The sequence below is a fragment of the Pinus tabuliformis genome, chromosome Q, assembly GCF_031772625.1.
Source record: "Pinus tabuliformis cultivar Carrire ecotype Pingquan chromosome Q, CPIR1, whole genome shotgun sequence".
Classification (NCBI taxonomy): domain Eukaryota; kingdom Viridiplantae; phylum Streptophyta; class Pinopsida; order Pinales; family Pinaceae; genus Pinus; species Pinus tabuliformis.
This window is the reverse complement of record NC_142296.1, coordinates 230,916,976-230,942,211: the sequence shown is the minus strand read 5'-3', so window position 1 is coordinate 230,942,211 and position 25,236 is coordinate 230,916,976. Positions and strand designations below refer to the sequence as shown.

Here is a 25,236-nt window from a genome sequence, read left to right as displayed (position 1 = left end):
TGTGGGATTTGTCCCACTTCAAGACTAAGTCATCCATATCAAATTCATTGTTCCTTGCAGACTTCTTGTCGAACCACCTCTTGATATGACTATGGTCAAGATAAATTTTTTTCTTTTTCCTTTTGTCTTTCTTCCTTCAGCTTGCGAAGGGTGTCTATCCTATGTTGAACCAATAAGCATGGCTTGCTCTGGGATTCTTGTGAAAGTTGAAGGGTAGGAAAATAGATGTTTAGGGGTAGGATGGCTTCTTTTCCATACAACAAGAAGTAAGGATACGTATTCAGAGAAGGTTTTGGTGTGACTCGGTCAACCCATAGGGCATTCACCAAAGCAGAGTGTCAGTTTATTTGTTCAGAGAAAATGGTCTTCTTAATGATACAAATAAGGTTCTTGTTTGTAGACTCAGCAAGGCCATTCCCTTGTGGATAGTAATTAGATGAATGTTTAAATACAATTCCATTTTCCAATGCAAAATCATATAATATTAACGATGAAAAATATGTTTCATTGTCAAAACAAGTGAAGTCAGAACGTCAAACCTGGAAATGATATTCTGCTTAAGGAAGATGATGACTTCCTGATCATTCACTTGCTTTAGTGGAATTTCTTATGCCCATAGTGTGTAGTCTGTAGCAGTAAGAATGTGACGGTGTTAATTTGACGAGTGAAAAAATATCTCGCCAATAACATCTAGGCCCCATTGTTGAAATGGTTCTTCCACTGTGATAGGCTTCCATGGGGTGACTGACTTCTTGTTTCAGTTGACACACCTTTGACAAAACGAACACTTGCGGGCATAGGCATGGGAATATTTGAATAATGTGGGCCAATAGAAACCAACCACATAACTTTATGAGTTCTTGTGTCACCCGCAAAGTGTCCCCCAACTAGTCCATCACGGAGATCACACAATACTTTCTCTAAGTCGTGCACTTCCAAGCACCTGAGCAGTACTCCATTATGGTGCTTTGAAATTCACCCCATGAGCTATTTGATGAGGTAATTCTTTTAGTCTGAGTTCCCTCTTCTGTCATGTGGATAAGTGTGAGGGAACTGTGCCATGCCCAAGATACTAGCACACATCACCGTACCAAGAGTTTGTGATAATAGTGGGGGAAGATCGCTCAATGTTATACATTTCGATTTACTACTCCCATCTAGATAAATATTCTTATTTTGCATCCACTGCTTCTGCTTCTAGCCGACATAGACCATGGCCCTTGATCATGTGAACCGGTTTGAATTCTAATTCGTACCCTTGCATACTCGTCATCTAGTTCTCTCTTCTCTCACCCAACTCTTGTTGAACAAACAACATTTTGATTGTTGTGTGTGGCACAAAGATAATACAATGATTCTTCAATAGGTAGGGCCAAAAGTGCTTTACTGCCTTGTAGACTGCATACACTTTCTTATCAATGGTGGGATAGTTAAGTTCAAGTCCATGTAGGTTGGCACTCATGAAAGATATCGGTCACTCATTATTTTGATAATCATTTTGTGTGAGCACAACGACAAGAGAAGTATTAGAAGTGAAAGTGTAGAGCATGAAATATTTCTTGAAATCTGGGTTGTACAAGGTTGGTGATTCTGCGATAGCCTGCTTGATACGAGAAAATGCATCCTTTTCCCTTTTGTATCACTTGTATAATTCATCCTTCTTTACCATCTTCTGCATAGGTTTCACGATCTAAGCGTAACCAGAGATGAACTTGCAAAGAAAATTAATCTTCCCGAGGATGGACTGCATACCTTTCTTATTCATTGGGGAGGGGATCTGCGTGATAGATCTGGCCCTCTCAGGGTCTAATTTAATCCCAATTTTCACGATAATGTGGCCCAAAATATTACCCTCAAACACTACAAAAATAATTTTCTTGGGATTAAGGGATCTCTCGTACTTCCAACATCGCTCAAAGATTTTCTTCAAATGGTGTAAGTGTTCAGATCTCTTCTTAGAGAACACTGTGACATCATCAAGATACACCACTATGCTCTGCTTGATCAATCCACGAAATGTGATGTCCATTGCGCGTTGAAATGTCAACACTGCATTGACTAGCCCAAATGGCATTCTTTAGAATGCGAACTTGCTCCACTTAGTGCGAAATGTTGTTTTTATTCTCTTAGGATTTGAGACCAAAACCGGGTTATAGCATGAATAACCATCGAGCAAGGAGAATATCTCTAACCCTGATACTATCTTCAATATCTGTTCCATAGGCGACATAGAGTATTTTTCTTTGTCCGATGTGCAATTCAAGTTTTGAAAATAAACACACAAGTGGATTTCCCCAGACTTCTTTCTTACTGGGACCGGATTAGATCATACCCAGGTTGAATGTCGCACTTTGTATATGATTCGAGCATCCAACAAATTTCTCAAATTTTTTTGAATTAGGGGCTCAAGCATCAGATGCACCTTTCACAACTTTTGCTTAAAAGGATTGGCCCCTTCCTTGTTTGGGATAACATGTTGGATTATTTGTGTGTCATAAGTTTTGAGCTCATCATATGTCTATGCAAAAACATCTCAGTATTTCTTAAAATAGGCAGCTGAAAGCTTATCACTCTTATGGTGTCCAATAAGTACCGAGATTAACAAACTTCAAATCCTTTTTTTCCAAGATTTATTTGTTTGTGTGACAATGTTGAACTGTGGGTTTTTGCGTTGGCTGTCCCTCGAAAATGATTCTACAAATCATATAGATTTTCCAATGATACCATGCCCTTTGGCATGGGGTTTTCTTTATTTGTGTCTGCTACATCTTGCAACACAGTTTCGTGCTTGTCTTCATCGATAGTTGCATCTTTGAATACATCAAAATTCACCATAAAGTGAAGTATCTGCTAGTCATCATTGAAAACGTGTAAATTAGTGATATTGTTAGGGACAGATGGCTTATAAAGAATTTCAACAGAAAAATTATCCCTAAGCGGTGATAACCTAGCAACAACATTTGCTAATGCATATGTCGTTGCGTTACACATTCTAGGAACATATATACTATTAAAATATTGGAAATGAGAAATCAAACACCATACCTCTTGTTGATAACCTTTCAAATGAGGTGACACACCATGAATAGTATTGTGTACCTGTCATATGACAATTTTAGAGTCACCTACTTCTTTGAGAACTCCAACATTGAAGTCGATGGCCGTTTGTAAACCCAAGATTAATGGTTTATATTATGTTGTGTTGTTTGTGCACCTGAATTCCAAGCGGATTGAGATCAAGTGTTTCCTCTGTTGCGAGTCTACTAAAACAAAACCTGCTCAAGAGCCCTCTTACGTCTCTAAACCGTCAAAATACAAAATCCAAACATCATATGTACAAGAGCTAGGCCCTACACTAGTACTACTATTACTATCTATTATATGTAAGTCATTTGTGCTAGTTGGAATAGGAAGGAGATCCAACTGTGTGTCAGGTTGGACTGGGGATGGCTGGGCAAGATAACAACCTAGATTAATTTCTAGAAAGCAATTTCGAAAGATTAGATTTGCGAAATCAATTGGTTTGTTTTTCCCCTCGAAGGGTGTAACAATATGCTTCATGTCACCCATATTTGTTTATTTCTTCCCTTGTACGGAAGCCATAAAAGTGACCAGTTGGTAGAAAAATACCCTTGTAGTTTGTTGGACCAGTCTCTACTCAGCAATAGACTGTATGCTTCTGGGATGTCCACAATTACTATATTTATACATTGGTGAACTCGTTGGTTGAATGATAGGAAAATAAGCACATTTATGAGTTCACCGATAGCATGGACAAGAGTCTTATCCTATCCCATTTTGAATTTATTTTATGGGCTACAGATAGTGGCATTACGTTCATCGATGCAACATAATCAACTAAGCAATTGTGTACATTGTAATTAAAAATTTCAAACGTTAACAAAAACAGAGGGCAAACCCTGTTAGCTTCTCATGCTAATGCATTAAGTATTGATTTTAGGGGACCAAAAGACTTACCAGATTGAGATCTCTTTTGTGAATAAGCGTTGTTACCTAAGGCGGATTGTTCAAGAGCACAGACGAGTAGTTCCCGTTGGATTGTGATTCTTGTAAGTTCGAAGAGTGAAATGTTAGAGCGAATTTTCTTCATGTCTTTGACTATATTGTAATCAAGCGTAATGGGGATCACTAAAGTGTTTGAAGGAGTAGCTTGAGCTTATACTTCTGGAGTGATGGAATTGCTTTTATTGTTGGTGGAAGTAATCTTTGCTGTAGCAATGTTTCTAGACTTGCTCTGAGTGTTTTACACTGATTTGACAAGCAGTGTGATCTTCCTTAACAAATGTTCTTTTAGTTTCAGCCTTGTCAACTCTAGTTCCAAAACTAGAGCTTGGATTCTTAAGTTATACCAAACATTCTTCTTTTGAGCCAGGTCCTCACTCAGTAGATGCTTTTCAACAATTTTCTTTTCAGTTGTGTATACATAACTAAATGTATTTATTGCACGCCCAACACTCGCAGTTTCTTTCGTTTCTTCCGTAGGCTTAGTCTTCTCATCTAAAAGTATTGTATCAATGAAATGTGTAGCTAGAGAATTCATGTTGTGTTTGCATTGCAGGCATGTTTTTTCTGAATGATACTCTTGATGAAACAAACAATATTGGTCCATGCCCATACACTCAACATTCAACAATGTTCGAGCTCTGCGCAAAGTCGGCCGGCTAGTTGCTACTATTGCCAGAGTTGGCAGTGCTTCTCAAAAAGTTGAATTTAGGGGGCTTGCTGCTTATGGTGGTCTCGCTTGACCTCTTTTTAACTTTTCCAACTCATTGGACATAGACTTGATGGTGCGGGTCAAGCTCTCAAGATTGGTAGCTTCCTTTTGTTTAGCCTTACCTAAGGAGGCCTAAGACCTTTTGCCCATGTCTTTAGAGTCCTTTGATGATTCATTTTCAAAGTCCTTTTCCATTGTGATTTCTTCTTCATAATTCTCCGTAAGAGTCGCTTTTGCAGTTCTCTTCACGAACTATGTGATGCTTGTAGGTAAGGTAGAATTATAATAATCGATAGAGATGGAGTCATGAGGTTTTGTAACTATAGGAAATCTGTTCAATATATGATTAAATCTCTGATTGAAATCTTTAACTTTTTCTTTCTGCTCCATCTTGATATAGCCCAACTCTTTCAATAACATGGCAAGGGTTTTGTCATCGACAAACTTTTCAAGAAACAACTTCTTAAACCCCTTCCAATTCTGGATTGAGTTCAAAGGAAGACTGTGATACCATATAAATTCTTTGCAATCTAAGGTACATGGGAAAATTCTACATGCAACATCATCATAACGTACCTCAAGCATTTGCAGATGTAGGTAAAAATTATCCAAATTGTGCTCCACCTTCACTGCTTTGTCAAGGTCATACTTCGTTAACAACTTCTTCTGGTGCCTCAACATATTTTGTAACACACCCAACAATGCAAGTGGGCCTTGAGTCATCCAATCCAAATCTTGGTCTACCATATCTTCGTCTCTGTGCTCCTCCTCTTCGTTAGAGTCTGATGGATCTTCCTCTTCTTCTCCATAATATGATGGATCTTATTCTTCTTCTTCATCACCTAACCCGTGGAAAGTATCACTTGAGAGTACAATGTTTTCTGCGTCACCTTCGTTAAAAGATGGAGCTTGTGCTGGTTTCTCTGTGCTTTTTGCAGTCTCTTCTAGCTCTTCAAGGGTGGTGAGAACCAGATCTTCAACTGTCTAAACCACTATCCCGATAGGAGTAGTTGCGTTCTTCTTTGGAAAATAAGGCATATTATGTACTCCAAGTATAAGTCTGATGGCCTTTGCAAACTTATGGGTTATAGGTAGGATGGCCTGGATGTGCTCGTATGAGATTTCACAGATTTGTTCAAGACCGGGCTAAGAACTTCCACCAACTTCAGGAATATGAGTTAGGGGAGGTGCTAGGAATATTACTGCCTTGACAGAAATAAGTAGGATTAGGGTGGGTGAGGTTATCAGCCATAAAATATCTAGCTACCCTCCTTATAGTGCCAGCAATATTGACAGTGCTGGACTCGCCAACATGGGGTCTCCCCAATATGTGGTCCCAATTAGACCTCACATCATTTGGGATAGGAACCCCATCCAGAATATGACTTGGTTACCGATATCTTAAAGATTTTCCTTAGCTCTAACAGTCAGTGAGAGAGAGGAGCGCAAATGTACCTTTGAAAAGCAAGTTAGTGTGCTTGGTGAGTGTTCAGTTGTAGGTGTCTCAAGGTTCTTCTAATGCGGAGGGAAGGAGAAAGTGAGCTTCTAAGAGAGAGGTAATAGTACCACCCTAGTAGAGACACACATGAACAAAACATGTTTGTCTAACATCCAGCGGAATAGTTCACAAAGACGTGATGACCATTGCAACCAATATAACACATTTTCAATATGATAAGCATTAAAATAACCGAAAAAGTTCAACTACTTTAGTTAAGGTGAAAGCAAACTTGAATCATAAACATTCACATAATAGTCTTACAAATATTCATAATTCTTGCATGAAGAACGTATTGGCCATCAGGCTTCATATATTAAGTAAAAGTCCCAAGACACATGTATACATCGAACACCACTATCTCTAATAGTGGAGCGTTGGAGCCACCACTTGGTCCTCAAAAGAACTAGCTTGTCTCGCTAATGCCTTGTGGGAGGAGCCAAGGTGAAAGGTCATATTTTCATACAATGAGGGTGTATATATAACCAATGGGGTGATGCTTCACCTCCCTTGTGACTCTTTGACTACCCTCATGACTATTTGACTTCCTATGACTTTTCGACTTTACATGACTCTTCATCTTCTATACATGTCCTTTGGAGTTCCACTTTACAATACATTTTCGAATAAGAAATTACATAATCCACAAGAATGACGTGGCATATGACGACTCATGGCATGACATGACACGACACAGCTGACATGGACTTATTGATGACATGGAAATTTCAAACCATTTTTGTTGCTCCTTGTTATGTGTCTTCTTGGGAATGCTCTTATGTCCACCTCCATATGGCTTAGAGGTAAGGAGTTTTCAGTGATATCAAGTCTTAAACTGCGATTGCAAACTGGTGTTCTTTTGCTTTCTCTTGATTGATCAGCTTGCATAATCAGCTACAAAGATGTCTTCCAACATGTTTCCCTTCTCCATCTCCTTCTTCGTCATCCTGTCATGGTATGATAGAGTACCTGCATCTGTAATTCACTCAAGACAAGACGACATCAATTCAATAAACCCCTAGTCTAAGATGTTGTATGTTGATCCACTAAATGAGTTGAAACTGGATGGAAGGTTGAGGGAGAGGCTTAGTGACTGAGCAATTGCGCCGTTTAGGTAGTCAAAGGTGAATCTTGAGCCTTGACACTACGCAATGCACAGTTCAGACTAGACTGAGCAAGAAGATTGTGCAGTTGTGGAGCTCAATGAGCTAGGATGAAGGGTTGAGCATTAATTCTGCCTACTATGCAGTTCTGGAAGGTAGTGTAGGTTGGGTGATTGTGCAATTATGCATTTCAGGAGCTCAAGGATCGGGCTTGAGGTTAGAGACTGCGCAATGCACAATTGAGGCCAAGTTGGAGAGCTGAATTGCGTAGTTTTGGAGGCCAAGGCCGTGCTTGAGCACTGAAACTACGTACTGCGCAATCCTAGGAGGCAAGAACTGCGCATTGCGCAGTGTTAAGAGGCGAGGTTGCAACTAGAGGGATTAGACTGCACAATGTGCAGTTCAGGAGGGCTGACATGAGGCTAAATTGCTTGGTCAGAGAGCTTTTTGAATTTGACTAAATGTGGGATCGATGAAGCTGAGGTGAACAATGATAAGACACGACTATGATCACACACTTAAAACACTTGACGACACAACAACATAGATCATCCAGGACACATGAAAAACACACTTCCCTTAGTGCAACAACTTTGCGATGACTCATGGCAAGTGTGACACTAAAGATACACTTTGCGACGACCGTGACGACACTTGTGCGACAATGCTTACAACTTTAGAAATGAGTGCGACGTATGTTTACATGGTAAGATCAACTCATTTACACAAAGGCAACCCCTTGAAACCACTAAAACATGCTCATATACATTGTACGACACTTAACATGCGAAAATACAACATTTTGTTTTTCTTACAAAAAGGACCAAAACACTTAGAGAAAACACATACAATGGATTTAAATGTTTGCGATGATAATATGCAAGACCAAAGTAGACTCCGAAATTTGGTGCAGGCCAAAATTTTGGAGGGTTTTGTAGCAACGACAACAGATCGATAATCATAAAACTTAAGATAACATTTATATCATTATAAAACTTAAAATAACAATTATATCATTATAAAACCTTATAGCCAACATCCAAATCCCCAAAAAAAAGCATCAAAATTCCATGATTAGTGATGCCAAAATCATTCATAATTTCAATGAGTACTCATAGTACATGAATACACAAACAATTCCCATGACTCTATAATTTAAGAGCTTAAGTTTAAATCAATCTCCATGATTCAATCCATGGTGATATAATGGTAAGCATTCAATTTTGTTGAAGTTTCCTCCTTTGCTCTGCAATTATGCGCATCCGAAAGACCATTACCATCCTTAAAAAAAATTCAAGAAGAAAAATCAATATATTCTATTATTCTATCCTTAATTGCCTTATTGTTCTCGTTTGGGATTGGAAGCCAAAAGAAAAAACAAATCAAATTTCTATTAAAAAGAAAATGGTGTACATGAGTATGTATGATTTAATGGACAAACCCTGTACTTTTGGTTTGGGATTGGAAGTTGAAAGGAAAAGCAAATCAGATTTCTATTGAAAAGAAAACGATGTACATGAGTCTATTAAAAAGAAAATGGTGTACATGAGTATGTATGGTTTAATGGACAAACCCTGTACTTTTGGTTTGGGATTGGAAGTTGAAAGGAAAAGCAAATCAGATTTCTATTGAAAAGAAAACGATGTACATGACTCTGTATGGTTTAATGGACAAAGCTTGTACAATATATTGAAAATGAAAAACTAGAAACCATCATTTCCTAAATATTCATAATATTAGTATTATTTTAAATAGATGATTAAAAAACAAAATCACTAGAAATGTACCACAATTGTTTATAACAAAAAAGACTAATTATTTAAAATCTACAAAACCCACCTTGCTTTGTCAAAAAAAGATAAAAAAAATAAGAACATGCCCAAACTATGAAAAAGATCCTCAATAAAAACTTTGAAATACATAATGCTCATCTAACAATAGAGCCCTTGCTTAGAGAGATTGTGCCCCCATGGGATTTTTGAACGTTCTATATGTGAGAAAAGTAAATCTCTTTGAAGCTAGACTTCAATCCCTTTTCGAATTTCACAGTAGTGGCAAAGGCTAAATCCAAGCTATCACTTCCAATTTCAGAGTGGTGGCAAAGGCTAAATCCAAGCCATCACTTCCAATTTCACAGTGGTGGCAAAGGCTAAATCCAAGCCATCGTTGATCCAGTCAATTGTAGTGACTTCTACCCATGAATTTGTTCTTAGCCAGCAAGTCGAACTGAAGTGATTATTTATATTCCCCATCCACTGCCCTGAGAATTCGCTGCTTAAAGCCCACTTGTGATAACAACTCTCTTATTTTTCTGTTTGTTGTATTCACAAGCGTGGGAATATGCGGACAGGTTGCGTTGGTGGGAGTGTAGGGTCTGGGCCGGATCCAACAACTCTTTTATTTTTCTGTTTGTTATATTCACAAGCGTGGGAATATGCTGGGAGTCTGGGTCTGGGCCGGACCCAACGAATGGTAGGGTTATGACAACCTAGAAGCAATGTATTATGCTTCATACGAAATTTCAAACAGAAGGCGCGATGACCGAGTTGGTTTAAGTCACCAGATTATGGTTCTGGTTTAAACGGCCCGGGTTCAAATCCCAAGGCTCAACATATTCTCAAAGTCAGGATGGCGAGTGGTCTAAGGCGCCAGGCTCAAGTTCTAGTCCTCGATGAGGGCGTGGGTTCAAATCCCACTTCTGACATCTCCTATTTTAAGCCCGACTTCAGATTCCACCTTTTTGATATTCCCAAAATCTCAGGATTTATATGCTCGACAGCTTCTATTTTATGCGCGTGTTCAAATTCCACCCTTCTTTGGCGTTAATCCATAGGAAATCTGTTATGCGAGAGGTCCCGAGTTCAACTCTCGGAATGACCCCCGAGCTTCTCGCGTGTTCAAATTCCACCCTTCTTTGGCGTTAATCCATAGGAAATCTGTTATGCGAGAGGTCCCGAGTTCAACTCTCGGAATGACCCCCGAGCTTCTCACCCACGCGAGGGTTCAAAATATGCTTTTGACATTCTTTCTTTTATGTTTTTGTTGGGTGTTATTTTCATAGGCAATCTCTGAGCATTTTCTAAGCTCGGATGGCCAACTGATACAAGACGCTCGACTCAAATTCTGGAAAGCTTCAAATCGCAGCTCCTTTAATGTTCTACAAAGCTTCACGATATCTACCTACTAGTAATTTTTTTTTTTTTTTTTAAATGTAAAATTTGAAAAAATATTGTATTTTATTGTATTTTTGTTTAATGTTATCTAAAGTAAATTATAGACATTAAAATTATTTATTTTTGTTATTAATATATTTTTAAGTATAATTAATATTGTTAACATAGATTTTCAAATAATTACTTTAAATCATGTATTGAAATATTTTTTAAAAATATAAAGTTAAAATATTTTATTCACAAATGTTTTTATTCTTAATTTTTTTGTAATTATATCACATATGAAAAATTTACTAATCACTTGTAGTATTTTTGTTTTTTTTTTCGAGAATATTTTATTTTTATTTTAGGAGAGACATATGTCAACTCAAATTATATATATCACAGATAGAAAACTTACTAATCACCCATAGCATATTTCTTTTTGTTTTTTTGTTTTATTATAGCGGATATTGTTTTTTATTCAGAGAATATTTTATTTTTATTTTAAAAGAGACACATGTCAACTCAAATTACAAATCCCAAACTATATATCACAAAGAAAGAAAGAAAGAAAGAAATTATTTTAATGTCCACCGGGCTAAAAATAGCCTATAAGACAGATTTCTTCTTCATCTGGTTGATGTATAAACACTGGCTAAATAGATTATCCCAAGAGCTTGTTGCCACAATATATGCATAACTTTCCTTGTTGTCTTTGAAGGTTTCAGATTCTAAAATAAATGTTTTTTTTGTTTTCAATTTTCTGGAAGAACAAAAAATACATATTCTTTCCTCTCACACTTCTTTTGGCCTTTTACAGCTCCATGTTTCACAATGAAGTTGATGAGATTTAGTCCTTAACAGAGAAATAAGAATTTTGGCTCTCCAAAAAATATTGGCCTCTATGTACAGTTTTTGTTGCTAATTATGAATGGGATTAAACATTTCAATATAATACTCTTTGTTTCTCCCTGGTTCTTTATCCCAAGTACCCTTGTGTCACTTATCCATAACAAAAGCTTCTATCTCTGTACCTTTTACATATGGAAAACTTACCCATCACCTATAGCATATTTATTTTTGTTTTTTCCCTTATAACTAGCAAACATTGCTTTCTATTTAGAAAATATTTAATTTTTATTTTAAGAAAGATACATGTCAACTCAAATTATATATCACATATGGATAACTTATTAATCACTCATAGCATATTTATTTTTGTTTTTATTTATTATTATAATGAACATTACTTTTTATTTAAAGATATTTTATTTTTATTTTAATAAAGACACATATCACTTCTATGTTGATAATCTTACACATCTCCATCTCCATCTCCATCTCCATCTCCACCATTATTATTTATATCAACTGAATGCGCGTGGCCATGGCTTTCATTCGCATCCGACAAAGCCATCATCGAATCTTGAAGGGAAATAACCAGAAAAAACACAAAATACGAAAGGACAAAATTAGGTAAAGAAAAAGTCCATGGTCAGAGACGCCAGTGATAACAACTGCAGAATGACAGCGACCTTGCGATGGTTTTTTCAATTTAAAATGTTTCAAACAAATTGATGCTTTTCTCTTCCTTAAGCAGGGTCTCGGGTCACAGAAAAACAAATCTCAAAGTTCAATCCGCTTTGCAATTTGGGAATAAGAGGTCTTTTAATATGATCGTTAAACTTTCTATTTAGGTATTTGATTTCGGAATGTTTTTTTGTTATTGATATATTTTAAAATATAGCTAATATTAGTTAATATAGAAATTCTGTGTTGAAATATTTTTTAAAAGTATAAGGTTTAAATATCTTATTCACATTTTTTTACTTCTAATTATTTTATCTCATTTTAAAGTTGATATGAAATTATATATCACAAATGGAAAACTTACTAAACACCCATAACACATATTTTTTTTTTTAATTATAGCCCGCATTGCTTTTTTTATTTAGAGAATATTTTTATTTTAAGAAGGACACATGCCAACTCTATGTTGAGCACAAACAAACTTACACATCTGTATCATACTTGCTGTAGAATGAGCCTCTCCACTCCACAAAGCTTTGTGTGGCCATTTTCTTTCCTCCTATCCTTAAGTCCAACTTTACCTTTCAATCATTTCCAATTCTCCAACTTAGGAAGCTTTCAACCAAGGGAAAAGAATTGACTAATGTCCAAAAAGTAGAGCCATTTAGATGTCTTTTATTTGGGCCTTTGATTATGACTCTATATATTTTTTCACTATGACCAACTACTACTAACCCTTAGTATTAATGAACCTTACAAGATTTTTACTCTTATGCCTTCCCAAACCAGCATGTATCTTTTAGTCCCTAATCACCTTTAAATTTTCATTTGGTTAGTCTCTTTTATTTTACTAATGAGATCTCTTTCCCTTTCTTCCTTTCCTATAGAAACTTGAAGTGTGTCTTTCATATTCCTTTAATGATAGATTGCAAGATAAATGCGATTAAGATCTAGTAAATAAGGATTGCTTTTCATATTCCTTTAATGATAGATTGCAAGATGAATGCGATTAAGATCTAGTAAATAAGGATTGCTTTCAAAACATATTTGATTAATGTAAGTTGTTCACTTAGAGACATAGAAATATTACTCTAAGATTTAATTCTAATTTCAACCTTTTATGTTAGCCATTTCCAGTCTTTAATACTATATGCATTAGGTTTACATTAAATTTTGAGTACTCAATGTTAATGTTAAGGGCAAGAACCATGTATGGTAGTAGAGTCCTAATCACTTTGCTCATGCTAAGGGACTTCTTAGTGTAGAGAAAAGAGAGATTTTGTAATATTTGACACCATTCATTTAACAACTTGAGGATTTTTTTAGTATAATATGGATGAATGTGAAGTATATTGAGAATATCATATTTTTGGTTGTTGGACAAAAGGTTGAATATGATTTTTTGGTTGTTGGACAAAAGGTTGAGAATGTTATTTACTTGTGATAGATGGAAATGAAAATGAGAAACATTCTTGGTTTCTATAAAAAGAAAGAAAGAAGTTACATTAATGTCTAAAAACAATTTAAATAGATGAATACAAGTACAAAAATAAACCCATCATAGATACCCAAGAGAGAGTGTGAAATGTGTTTTTAATAAAATCAAAAGCAATGTCCACATTGAGTTGTGTATATTATTTTTAAGTTATATAATAATAAAATGAGCCATATTTTAGAAGACAAATTTGGTAAGTCATTGAATGCAAAATATTTTCAATAGTATTGTGTTAAATTGGTTAACAATGAGCTACACTATTGAAAATTTGCCTATGAATATGAGATGTGACTCATTTATTATCGCCTCTTCAAGGACATCTAGAAAACATGCATACATAGTGTTATTGAAGCATTTCTAAGCACCCGTAGAGGAAGACTAGGATACATATCCATTTCCATTGGTATACCACTTCTCAAAATAGAATGTCACACCCCGAACCTAACGTAAAGCCATCAAAGAAATCTAGATTTGGGGATAAATGTCTTCCACAATGTTCATGACAAGATAAAGTTCAAATTGAGTATAAGGAATCTAAGTCAACCTCAAAGGACATTAGATAAAGTTCAAATTTTGTATAAGGAAGTTGAGTCAACCTCAAAGGTCATTAGATAAAGTTCAAATTGAATATAAGGAAGTTGAGTCAACCTCAAAGGTCATTAGATAAAGTTCAAATTAAGTATAAGGAAGCTAAGTCAACCTCAAAGGTCATTAGGTCCGCAATCAATGTTGTCACCCTTGATCTCTCATATAAATGGTAACCTAAACTACTTTGTATAAAAAAATAGAGTATTTCATACATTTATGTGATCATTTTTTTTTGAAAAAAACTAAATAATAATGGTCTTCATATTACAATCCTTAACTCTTAAAAAATGAATTAAAAATGAATACATTAAAACTTCTCAATACCTTAATATCAAAACCCCTAAAAATAGAATAATATTATACAACAATTTTTTTCATGAAAAATGATCAACACATATTCACTTCTTCACTTCTTTCAAAATGCAATGCCTTAATAAACTAAACTCCAATACATTTTTCATAAACACAAGTACATCCTTCTTTAATCAATGAGATAAATTAATTTAGTTGTAATTGTGTATGGTGGATGAATGATGGTTACTCCTCTTCTTTTCATAAGAAAAAAATTGTTTATATTCATTAGGTATGAATATACAAGGTTTTTCTAGTAAAAAATAAAAAAGACAAAAAAAAGTGAGCATCATTTAGATTTCTCAACACATTAGTAAAAATTGTAATATGATCTCTTGATATTCATTGCCTGGCATGTTATCAGAAAATGGTGAAAGATTAGAGATCAAATTCCATTGAGTCAAGTTCCTCCCTATCGAGGAATATTGTCGTTTTGAAAAAGCCTATCGAAAGCTCCAAAGCTTCTTTTATAAGTTTGTCTTCTAACGTGTTCAATGCTCACATAATATGGTTAAAATAAAGCCATTCGAAAGACAAGATTGCCTCTTGTATATATTGTAGTAAAGACTAGAGAAAACATTTTCTACAACTGTTTTCGTCTTTGCCCAATTGATATTATTTTGTAATCTCCAAAGACCTATGACTTGGAGATGTCTTTTTGTGATGCAACTGGGAGGAGAGTTCTTAAAGATATGAATTTAGTATGGTTGTTTATTCCATGCCCAACACTATATTTGATATGGAAAAAGTGTGTATTGGAGAAGTGTAGGATCACTCTAACTATGCAAATGGAAGGGTGGCCTTGGGCGGTGCCATCAAAATATCCCAAATGTATTTTTTGATCAATATTAGGGTGAATTGGCAGTTTGATATTTTTTTTCAATGGGTTCATTTTGTATTCTAAACAAAGTTTGGAAATCATGCCTGATGAAATGTAGATATGGATGTCCTTTGATCTAAATATGTTGTTGTTTCGAGCCCACCAAATATCAAAAGTAAAGAGACATGGGAAACCTAAAAACTATGTAGTAGCGCAATCTTGTAGCCATTCCTTCAAGCAATCCATTATGCTTAGTTGTGATCAATTGATTTGAATTCCAATATATGTTATGACTGTTATAACCACCTGCACTAACTATGAATACAAAATAAATAGATGAGTGATACTTTCATCGAAAGACTTGCATAATGGACAATGATTGGGACCTGTCCACCCTCTTTTCAAACCATTATCCCAAGTGAGTAAGTTGTTTTCTACAACTACCAAGAGAGCGATTTTTTGTTTGAGAGGAGAAAGTTTCCATAAATTTTTCCACTACTATTAAAATTCACCAACGACAAATGACCCAATATAAGAAGAGTAACCAAGCTATGTTGTGAAGTCTCCATTCTTTGGGTTTTTTTGTCCATGCAAGATCATCTTCAACTTCCTCTTGAAGTATGATGAAATTTAAGTTTGGAATATTTATGTATGATTCCCATTTAGCTACTATAGGCCTGGAAAGACCCAAATTCAATGTGGTTGATATACAACCCTCCTGGCCCCATAATTAGGGAGATTGTGCTTTAATGTTTGAAGTAGAAAAATACTTCCTAACTTGGTGATAATGGTTAATGAGAACATCAAATAGCCGATAGTCATCCCCAACTCAAACCTAGCTTGACCAGCCTATGTCTACTACAACTAGACTACACCTTTCACTCAAATTGCCCATAACTTCATTTTAATCTATAGTAGCTAGATACAATGCCAAGTCCTCCACAATTTAGATTATCCAACAAGCATAGTAGGCATACATCCAACATAAGCCTAATAACATTATACAATGCTTATACTTAGCTAACAAAAACATACAAGGACCAATCACACCTATTATACGGGAGACAACCACAAAACACAAGTATGGATGGGCATTAAGGCAAGTGACTTGACTCTCCATTACATAAGAATGTTACAAGTACAATAAAGGATTATAACCAATATGTCTGCAACTCATTTATAGACTAAAATTACGATGACAAGTAACTAGTCACCTATCCATCCAACCCTTGAAACATTCACATGAATGCCTCTTATAGGTGATGTTCCATCTCTTTGTCAATTACCTAATGCAAGCTGACTTGTGATGCCTAAGCCCTAGACTTAGCTACCATATACCACTTATGGCTTATAGTCACTCTTAATAGAAGTACAATTTGGCATGAATAACTCAAACATCTAAATTTATGGAGCTTGAAGTTCACGATGAAGCACAACATGGTTACTAGAACTACCTAAGGTTGTTCTCTCTGATGGAGTATGTGAATGACATTTTCGTGCTTGCCCTCATCGATAGTTGCATCTTTGATTACATCAAAATTCACCATAAAGTGTAGTATCTTCTAGTCATCATTGAAAACGTGTAAATTAGTGATATTGTTAGGGACAGATGGCTTATAAAGAATTTCAATAGAAAAATTATCCCTAAGTGGTGATAACCTAGCAACAACATTTGCTAATGCATTTGCAGCTGCGTTACACATTGTAGGAACATATAAAATATTAAAATATTGGAAATGAGAAATAAAACACCATACCTCTTGTTGATAACCTTTCAGATGAGGTGACACACTGTGAATAGTATTGCGTACCTGTCACATGACAATTTTAGAGTCACCTACTTATTTGAGAACTCCACATTGAGGTCGATGGCCTTTTGTAAGCCCAAGATTAATGGTTGATATTATGTTGTGTTGTTTGTGCACTCGAATTCCAAGCGGATTGAGATCAAGTGTTTCCTCTATCACGAGTCTGTTAAAACAAAACCAGCTCAACAGCCCTCTTACGTCTTTGAACCGTCAAAGTACAAAATCCAAACATCATATGTACAAGAGCTAGGCCCTACACTAGTACTACTACAACTATTACTATCTATTGTATGTAAGTCATTTGTGCCAATTGGACTAGGAAGGAGATCCAACTGTGTGTCAGATTGGATTGGGGATGGTTGGGCAAGATAACAACCTAGATCAATTTCTAGAAAGCAATTTCGAAAGATTAGATCTGCGAAATCAACTAGTTTGTTTTTCCCCTCGAAGGGTGTAACAATATGCTTCATGTAGGGTTCTGAGCTCACCCATATTTGGTTATTTCTTCCCTTGTACGAAAGCCATAAATGTGACTAGTCGGTAGAAAAATACCCTTGTAGTTTTATAGACCAGTCTCTACTCAACAATAGACTGTATGCTTCCGGGATGTCCACCATTACTATATTTATACATTGGTGAACTCGTTGGTTGAATGATAGGCGAATACACACATTTATGAGTTCACTGATAACATGGACAAGAGTCCTACCCTATCCCATTTTGAATTTATTTTCCTGGCTATAGATAGTGGCATTACATACATCAATGCACCAGAATCAACTAAGCAATTGTGTACATTGTAATTAAAAATTTCAAACATTAACAAAAACAGAGGGCAGACCCTGTGTAGCTTCTAATGTTAATGCATTAAGCATTGATTCTAGGAGACCAAAAGACTTACCAGATTGAGATCTCTTCTGCAAAAAAGCATTGTTAGCTAAGGCGGATTGTTCAAGAGTGCGAACAAGTAGTTCCCGCTGGCTTGTGATTCTTGTAAGTTCGAAGAGTGAAATGTTAGAGCGAATTTTCTTCATATCTTTGACTATATTGTAATCAAGTGTAATGGGGATCACTGAAGTGTTTGAAGGAGTAGCTTGAGCTTATACTTATGTAGTGATGGAATTGCTTTTATTGTTGGTGGAAGTACTCTTTGTTGTAGCAATGTTTCTAGACTTGCTCTAAGTGTTTTACACTGAGTTGACAAGCAGTGTGATCTTCCTTAACAAATGTTCTTTTAGTTTCAACCTTGTCAACTCTAGTTCCAAAACTAGACCTTGGATTCTTAAGTTATACCAAACATTCTTCTTTTGAGCCAGGTCCTCACTCAGTGGATGCTTTTCAACAATTTTCTTTTCAGTTGTGTATACATAACTAAATGTATTTACTGCATGCCCAACACTCGCAGTTTCTTTCGTTTCTTCCGTAGGCTTAGTCTTCTCATCTAAAAGTCTTGTATCAATGAAATGTGTAGCTAGAGAATTCATGTTGTGTTTGCATTGCGGGCATGTTTTTTCTGAATGATACTCTTGATGCCACAAACAATATTGGTCCATGCCCATACTCTCAACATTCAACAATGTTCGAGCTCTGCGTAAACTTGGCTGGCTAGTTGCTACTATTGCCAGAGTTGGCAGTGCTTCTCAAAAAGTTGAATTTAGGGGGCTTGCTGCTTATGGTGGTCTCGCTTGACCTCTTTTTAACTTTTCCAACTCATTGGACATAGACTTGATGGTGCGAGTCAAGCTCTCAAGATTGGTAGCTTCCTTTTGTTTAGCCTTACCTAAGGAGGCCTGAGACCTTTTGCCCATGTCTTTGGAGTCCTTTGATGATTCATTTCCAACAATGGTCCAATTGTATGCAAGTCCTTTTCAATTGTGATTTCTTCTTCATAATTCTCTGCAAGAGTCGCTTTTGCAGTTCTCTTCACGAACTGTGTGATGCTTGTAGGTAAGGTAGAATTATAATAATTGATAGTGATGGAGTCATGAGGTTTCGTAACTATAGGAAATCTGTTCAATGTATGATTAAACCTCTGATTGAAATATTTAACTTTTTCTTTCTGCTCCATCTTCATATAGCCCAACTCTTTCAATAACATGGCAAGGGTTTTGTCATCGACAAACTTTTCAAGAAACAACTTCTTATACCCCTTCCAATTCTGGATTGAGTTCAGAGGAAGACTGTGTTACCATACAACTTCTTTGCAATCTAAGGTACATGGGAAAATTCTACATGCAACATCATCATAACGTACCTCAAGAATTTGCAGATGTAGGTAAAAATTGTCCAAATTGTCCTCCACCTTCATTGCTTTGTCAGGGTCATACTTCGTTAACAACTTCTTCGGGTGCCTCGATATCTTGTGTAATACACCCAACAATGCATGTGGGCCTTGACTCATCCAATCCAGATCTTGGTCTACCATATCTTCGTCTCTGTGCTCCTCCTCTTTGTTAGAGTTTGATGGATCTTCATCTTCTTCTCCATAATATGATGGATCTTCTTCTTCTTCTTCACCACCTAACCCGTGGAAAGTATCACCTGAGAGTACAACATTTTCTGCGTCACCTTCGTTAAAAGATGAAGCTTGCTTTGGTTTCTCTGTGCTTTTTGCAGTCTCTTCTAGCTCTTTAAGGGTGGCGAGAACTAGATCTTCAATTGTCTAAACCACTATCTCGGTAGGAGTAGTTGCGTTCTTCTTTTGAAAATAAGGCATATTATGTACTCCAAGAATAAGTCTGATAGCCTTTGCAAACTTATGGGTTATAGGTAGGATGGCCTGGATGTGCTCGTATGAGATTTCACAGGTTTGTTCAAGACCGGGCTGAGAAGATCCACTAACTTCAAGAATATGAGTAGGGGAGGTGCTGGGAATATTACTGTCTTGACCGAAAGAAGTAGGATTAGGGTGGGTGATGTTATCAGCCATAAAAAATCTAGCTACCCTCCTTATAGGCCAGAAATATTGACGGTGTTGGACTCGCCAACATTGAAGGGGTCTCCCCGATATGTGGTCCCAATTAGACCTCACACCATTTAGGATAGGAGCCCCATCCAGAATATGGCTTGGTTATCGATATATTACAGATTTTCCTTGGCTCTAACTGTCAACAAGAGAGAGGAGTGCAAATGTACCTTTGAAAAGCAAGTTAGTGTGCTTGGTGAGTGTTCGGTTGTAGGTGTCTCAAGGTTCTTCTACAGCAGAGGGAGGGAGAAAGTGAGCTTCTAAGAGAGAGGTAATAGTACCACCCTAGTAGAGACACACATGAACAGAACATGTCCGCCTAACATCCAACGGAATAGTTCACAAAGATGTGACGACCATTGCAACCAATACAACACATTTTCAATATGATAAGCATGAAAATAACCGAAAAAGTTCAACTACTTTAGTACATGTGAAAGCAAACTTGAATCATAAACGTTCACATAATAGTCTTACAAATATTCATAATCCTTGCAAGAAGAACGTGTTGGCCATCAGGGTTCATATATTAAGTAAAAGTCCCAAGACACATTAATACATCGAACACAACTAGCTCCAATAGTGAAGCGTTGGAGCCACCACTTGGTCCTCAAAAGAACTAACTTGTCTCGCTAATGTCTTGTGGGAGGAGCTAAGGTGAAAGGTCATATTTCCATACAATGAGGGTTTATATATAACCAATGGGGTGATGCTTCACCTCCCTTGTGACTCTTTGACTACCCTCGTGATTGTTTGACTTCCTATGAATTTTCAACTTTACATGACCCTTCATCTTCTGTACATGTCCTTTAGAGTTCCACTTTACAATACATTTTCGAATAAGAAATTACATAATCCACAAGAATGATGTGGCATATGACAACTCATGGCATGACATGACACAACACAGCTGACATGGACTTATTAATGACATGGAAATTTCAAACCATTCTTGTTGCTCCTTGCTATGTGTCTTCTTGGGAATGCTCTTCTACCCACCTCCATATGGCTTAGAGGTAAGGAGTTTTCAGTGATGTCAAGTCTTGTGCTACGATTGCAAACTGGTGTTCTTTTTCTTTCTCTTGATTGATCAGCTTGCATAATCAGCTACAAAGATGTCTTCCAACATGTTTCCCTTCTCCATCTCCTTATTCGTCATCCTGTCATGGTATGATAGAGTACCTGCATCTGTAATTCACTCATGACAAGACGACATTAATTCGATAAACCCCTAGTCTAAGATGTTGCATGTTGATCCACTGAATGAGTCGGAACTGGATGGAAGGCTGAGGGAGAGGCTTAGTGACTGAGCAATTGTGCCGCTTAGGTGGCAGAGTTGAAGCTTGAGCCTTGACACTACACAATGCACAGTTCAGACTAGACTGAGCAAGCAGATTGTGTAGTTTTGGAGCTCAATGAGCCAGGATGAAGGGTTGAGCATTGATTCTACCTACTGTGCAGTTCTGGAAGGTAGAGCAGGCTGGGTGATTGTGCAATTATTCATTTCAGGAGCTCAAGGGTCGGGCTTGAGATTAGAGACTGCGCAATGCACAGTTGAGGCCAAGTTGGAGGGCTGAATTGTGCAGTTTTGGAGGCCAAGGTCCATTCTTGAGCACTGAAACTGCGTACTGTAGCAATGACAACAAATCGATAATCATAAAACTTAAGATAGCATTTATATCATTATAAAACTTAAAATATCAATTATATCATTATAAAACCTTATAGCTAACATCCAAATCCCCATAAAAAAGCATCAAAATTCTATGATTAGTGATGCCAAAATCATTCATAATTTCAATGAGTACTCGTAGTACATGAATACACAAACAACTCCCATGACTCTATAATTTAAGAGCTTAAGTTTAAATCAATCTCCATGATTCAACCCATGGTGATATAATGGTTAACATTCAATTTTGTTGAAGTTTCCTCCTTTGTTATGCAATTATGCGCATCCCAAAGACCATTACCATCCTTAAATTTTTTTCAAGAAGAAAAATCAATATATTCTATTATTCTATCCTTAATTGCCTTATTGTTCTCATTTGGGATTGGAAGCCGAAAGAAAAAAAAAAAAAAACAAATTTCTATTAAAAATAAAATGGTGTACATGAGTAATGTGTGGTTTAATGGACAAAGCCTGTACTTTTGGTTTGGGATTGGAAGTTGAAAGGGAAAACAAATTAGATTTCTATTGAAAAGAAAACAATGTACATGAGTATGCATGGTTTAATGGACAAACCCTGTACAATATACTAAAATGAAAAACTAGAAACCATCATTTCAAACAATGTACATGAATATGTATGGTTTAATGGACAAACCATATACAATATACTAAAATGAAAAACTAGAAACCATCATCTCCTAAATATTCATAATATTAGTATCATTTTAAGTAGATGATTAAAAAAATAAATTACTAAAAATGTACCACAATTGTTTGACAAAAAAGACTAATTATTTAAAACCTACAAAACCCACCCTGCTTTGTCAAAAGAAAGATAAAAAAATAAAAACAAACCCAAACTATGAAAAAGAACCTCAATAAAAACTTTGAAATACATAATGCTCATCTAACAATAAAGCCCTTGCTCAGAGAGATTGTGCCTCCATGGTATTTTTGAACGTTGTATATGTGAGAAAACTAAATCTCTTTAAGCCTGGACTTCAATCCCTTTTCGAATTTCACTGTAGTGGCAAAGGCTAAATCCAAGCCATCACTTTCAAAACTAAATCTCTTTAAGCCTGGACTTCAATCCCTTTTCGAATTTCACTGTAGTGGCAAAGGCTAAATCCAAGCCATCACTTTCAATTGCACAGTAGTGGCAAAGGCTAAATCCAAGCAATCGTTGATCCAGTCAATTGTAACTTTGGAATCCCCGAGAACAAACAATGTGTCAAAGTTAATCTTAAAAAAAACCCAAGCATAGTGTAGTGACTTCTACCCATGAATTTGTTCTTAGCCAGCAAGTCGAACTGAAGTGAATATTAATATTCCCCATCCACTGCCCTGAGAATTCGCTGCTTAGAGCCCACTTGTGATAACAACTCTCTTATTTTTCTGTTTGTTGTATTCACAAGCGTGGGAATATGCGGACGGGTTGCGTTGGTGGGAGTGTAGGGTCTGGGCCGGATACAACAACTCTTTTATTTTTCTGTTTGTTATATTCACAAGCGTGGGAATATGCTGGGAGTGTGGGGTCTGGCCCGGACCCAACAAATGCCAGGGTTATGACAACCTAAGAGCAATGTATTATGCTTCATACGAAACTCGAAACAGAAGGCGCGATGACCGAGTTGGTCTAAGTCGCCAGATTATGGTTCTGGTTCAAAGGGCCCGGGCTCACATCCCAAGGCTCAACATATTCTCGAAGTCAGGATGGCCGAGTGGTCTAAGGCGCCAGACTCAAGTTCTGGTCCTCGATGAGGGCGTGGGTTCAAATCCCACTTCTGACATCTCCTATTTTATGCCCGACTTCAGATTCCACCTTTTTGATATTCCCAAAATCTCAGGATTTATATGCTCGACAGCTTCTATTTTATGTGCGAGTTCAAATTCCACCTTTCTTTGGCGTTAATCCATAGGAAATCTGTTAATCCATAGGAAATCTGTTATGCGAGAGGTCCCGAGTTCAACTCTCGGAATGACCCCCAAGTTAATTTATTATTATTATTATTTTTTTTTATTATAGCAGATATTGTTTTTTATTCAGAGAATATTTTATTTTTATTTTAAAAGAGACACATGTCAATTCAAATTATAGGATTCATTTTTAGTGTAATTTTTTGGAAGCATTTACGGTGGGTTTATAGCGGATATTGTTTTTTATTCAGGGAATATTTTATTTTTATTTTAAAAGATACACATGTCAATTCAAATTATAGGATTTGTTTTTAGTTTGACTTCTTGGAAGCTTTTATGGTGGGTTTTTCCAGTGGAATTTCTCTAAAATCTGGCAGGAATTTATTGAAATCACAAGTTTGATGGGTAACCCTGTGCAATCTAAGTGCCCTAGGGGTTTTCGAGGGTGCTGAATCCATATACACAGTGAAAAAACTAGGTTAAATAACACAAATCAAGATTTCACCTCAATTTTTTCCGCTGGTTCCACCAGATTCTAGCACCGGGAAGTCCAAAACTCCCAAATTATATATTGCATACAAAGAAAGAAAGAAATAAATTATTTTAATGTCCATCGGGCTAAAAATAGCGTATGGGACAGATTGCTTCTTCATTTGGTTGATGTATAAACACTCCCAGCTTCTCGCTAAATAGATTATCCCAAGAGCTAGCTACAAGAATATATGCATAACTTTCCCTGTTGTCTTTGAAGGCCTCAGATTCTAAAATAAATGTTTTTCTGTTTTCAATTTTCTGGAAGAACAAAAAATACATATTCTTTCCTCCCACACTTCATTTGGCCTTTTTTAGCTCCCTCTTTTACAACGGAGTTGATGAGAATTAGTCCTTAACCGAGAAATAAAAATTTTGGCTCTCCAAGAAATATTGGCCTCTATGTACCATTTTTGTTGGTAATTATGAATGAGATTAAACATTTCAATATAATACTCTTTCTTTCTCCATAGTTCTTTATCCCAAGTACCCTTGTGTCACTTATCCATAACAAAAGTTTTTATCTTTGTACTTTTTACATATGGACAACTTACTAATCACCCATAGCATATTTATTTTTGTTTTTTCTTTATAACTAGCAGACATTGCTTTTTATTTAGAGAATATTTTATTTTTATTTTAAGAGAGACACGTCACCTCAAATTAGATATCACATATGGATAACTTACTAATCACTCATAGCATATTTATTTTTGTTTTTATTTTATTATTATTATACCAGACATTATTTTTTATTTAGAAAATATTTTACTTTTATTTTAATAGAGACACATATCAATTCTACATTGAAAACAAACAATCCTATACATCTCCATCATACTATAATCCAATAAAATAATAAGTCTAGAACTCAATTAATTATTATTTATATCAACTGAATCCCCATGGCCATGGCTTTCATTCGCATCCGATAGCCATTATCGAATCTTGAAGGGGAAATAACCAGGAAAAAAAAACAAAATACGAATGGACAAAATAGGGTAAGGAAAAAGTCCATGGTCAGCGACGCTAGTGATAACAACTGCAGAATAATAGCAACCTTGCGAT

The 25,236-nt window shown here is 36.1% G+C and overlaps 1 non-coding gene across 1 annotated transcript; it reads left to right on the top strand.

Annotated features, from left to right (window-relative positions):
* The first annotated feature begins 23,427 nt into the window (after positions 1–23,427).
* Positions 23,428–23,510, top strand: TRNAL-CAA (transfer RNA leucine (anticodon CAA)). Its single transcript has one exon. It is a non-coding gene; the product is annotated as a tRNA-Leu (tRNA).
* The last annotated feature ends 1,726 nt before the right edge of the window (positions 23,511–25,236 follow it).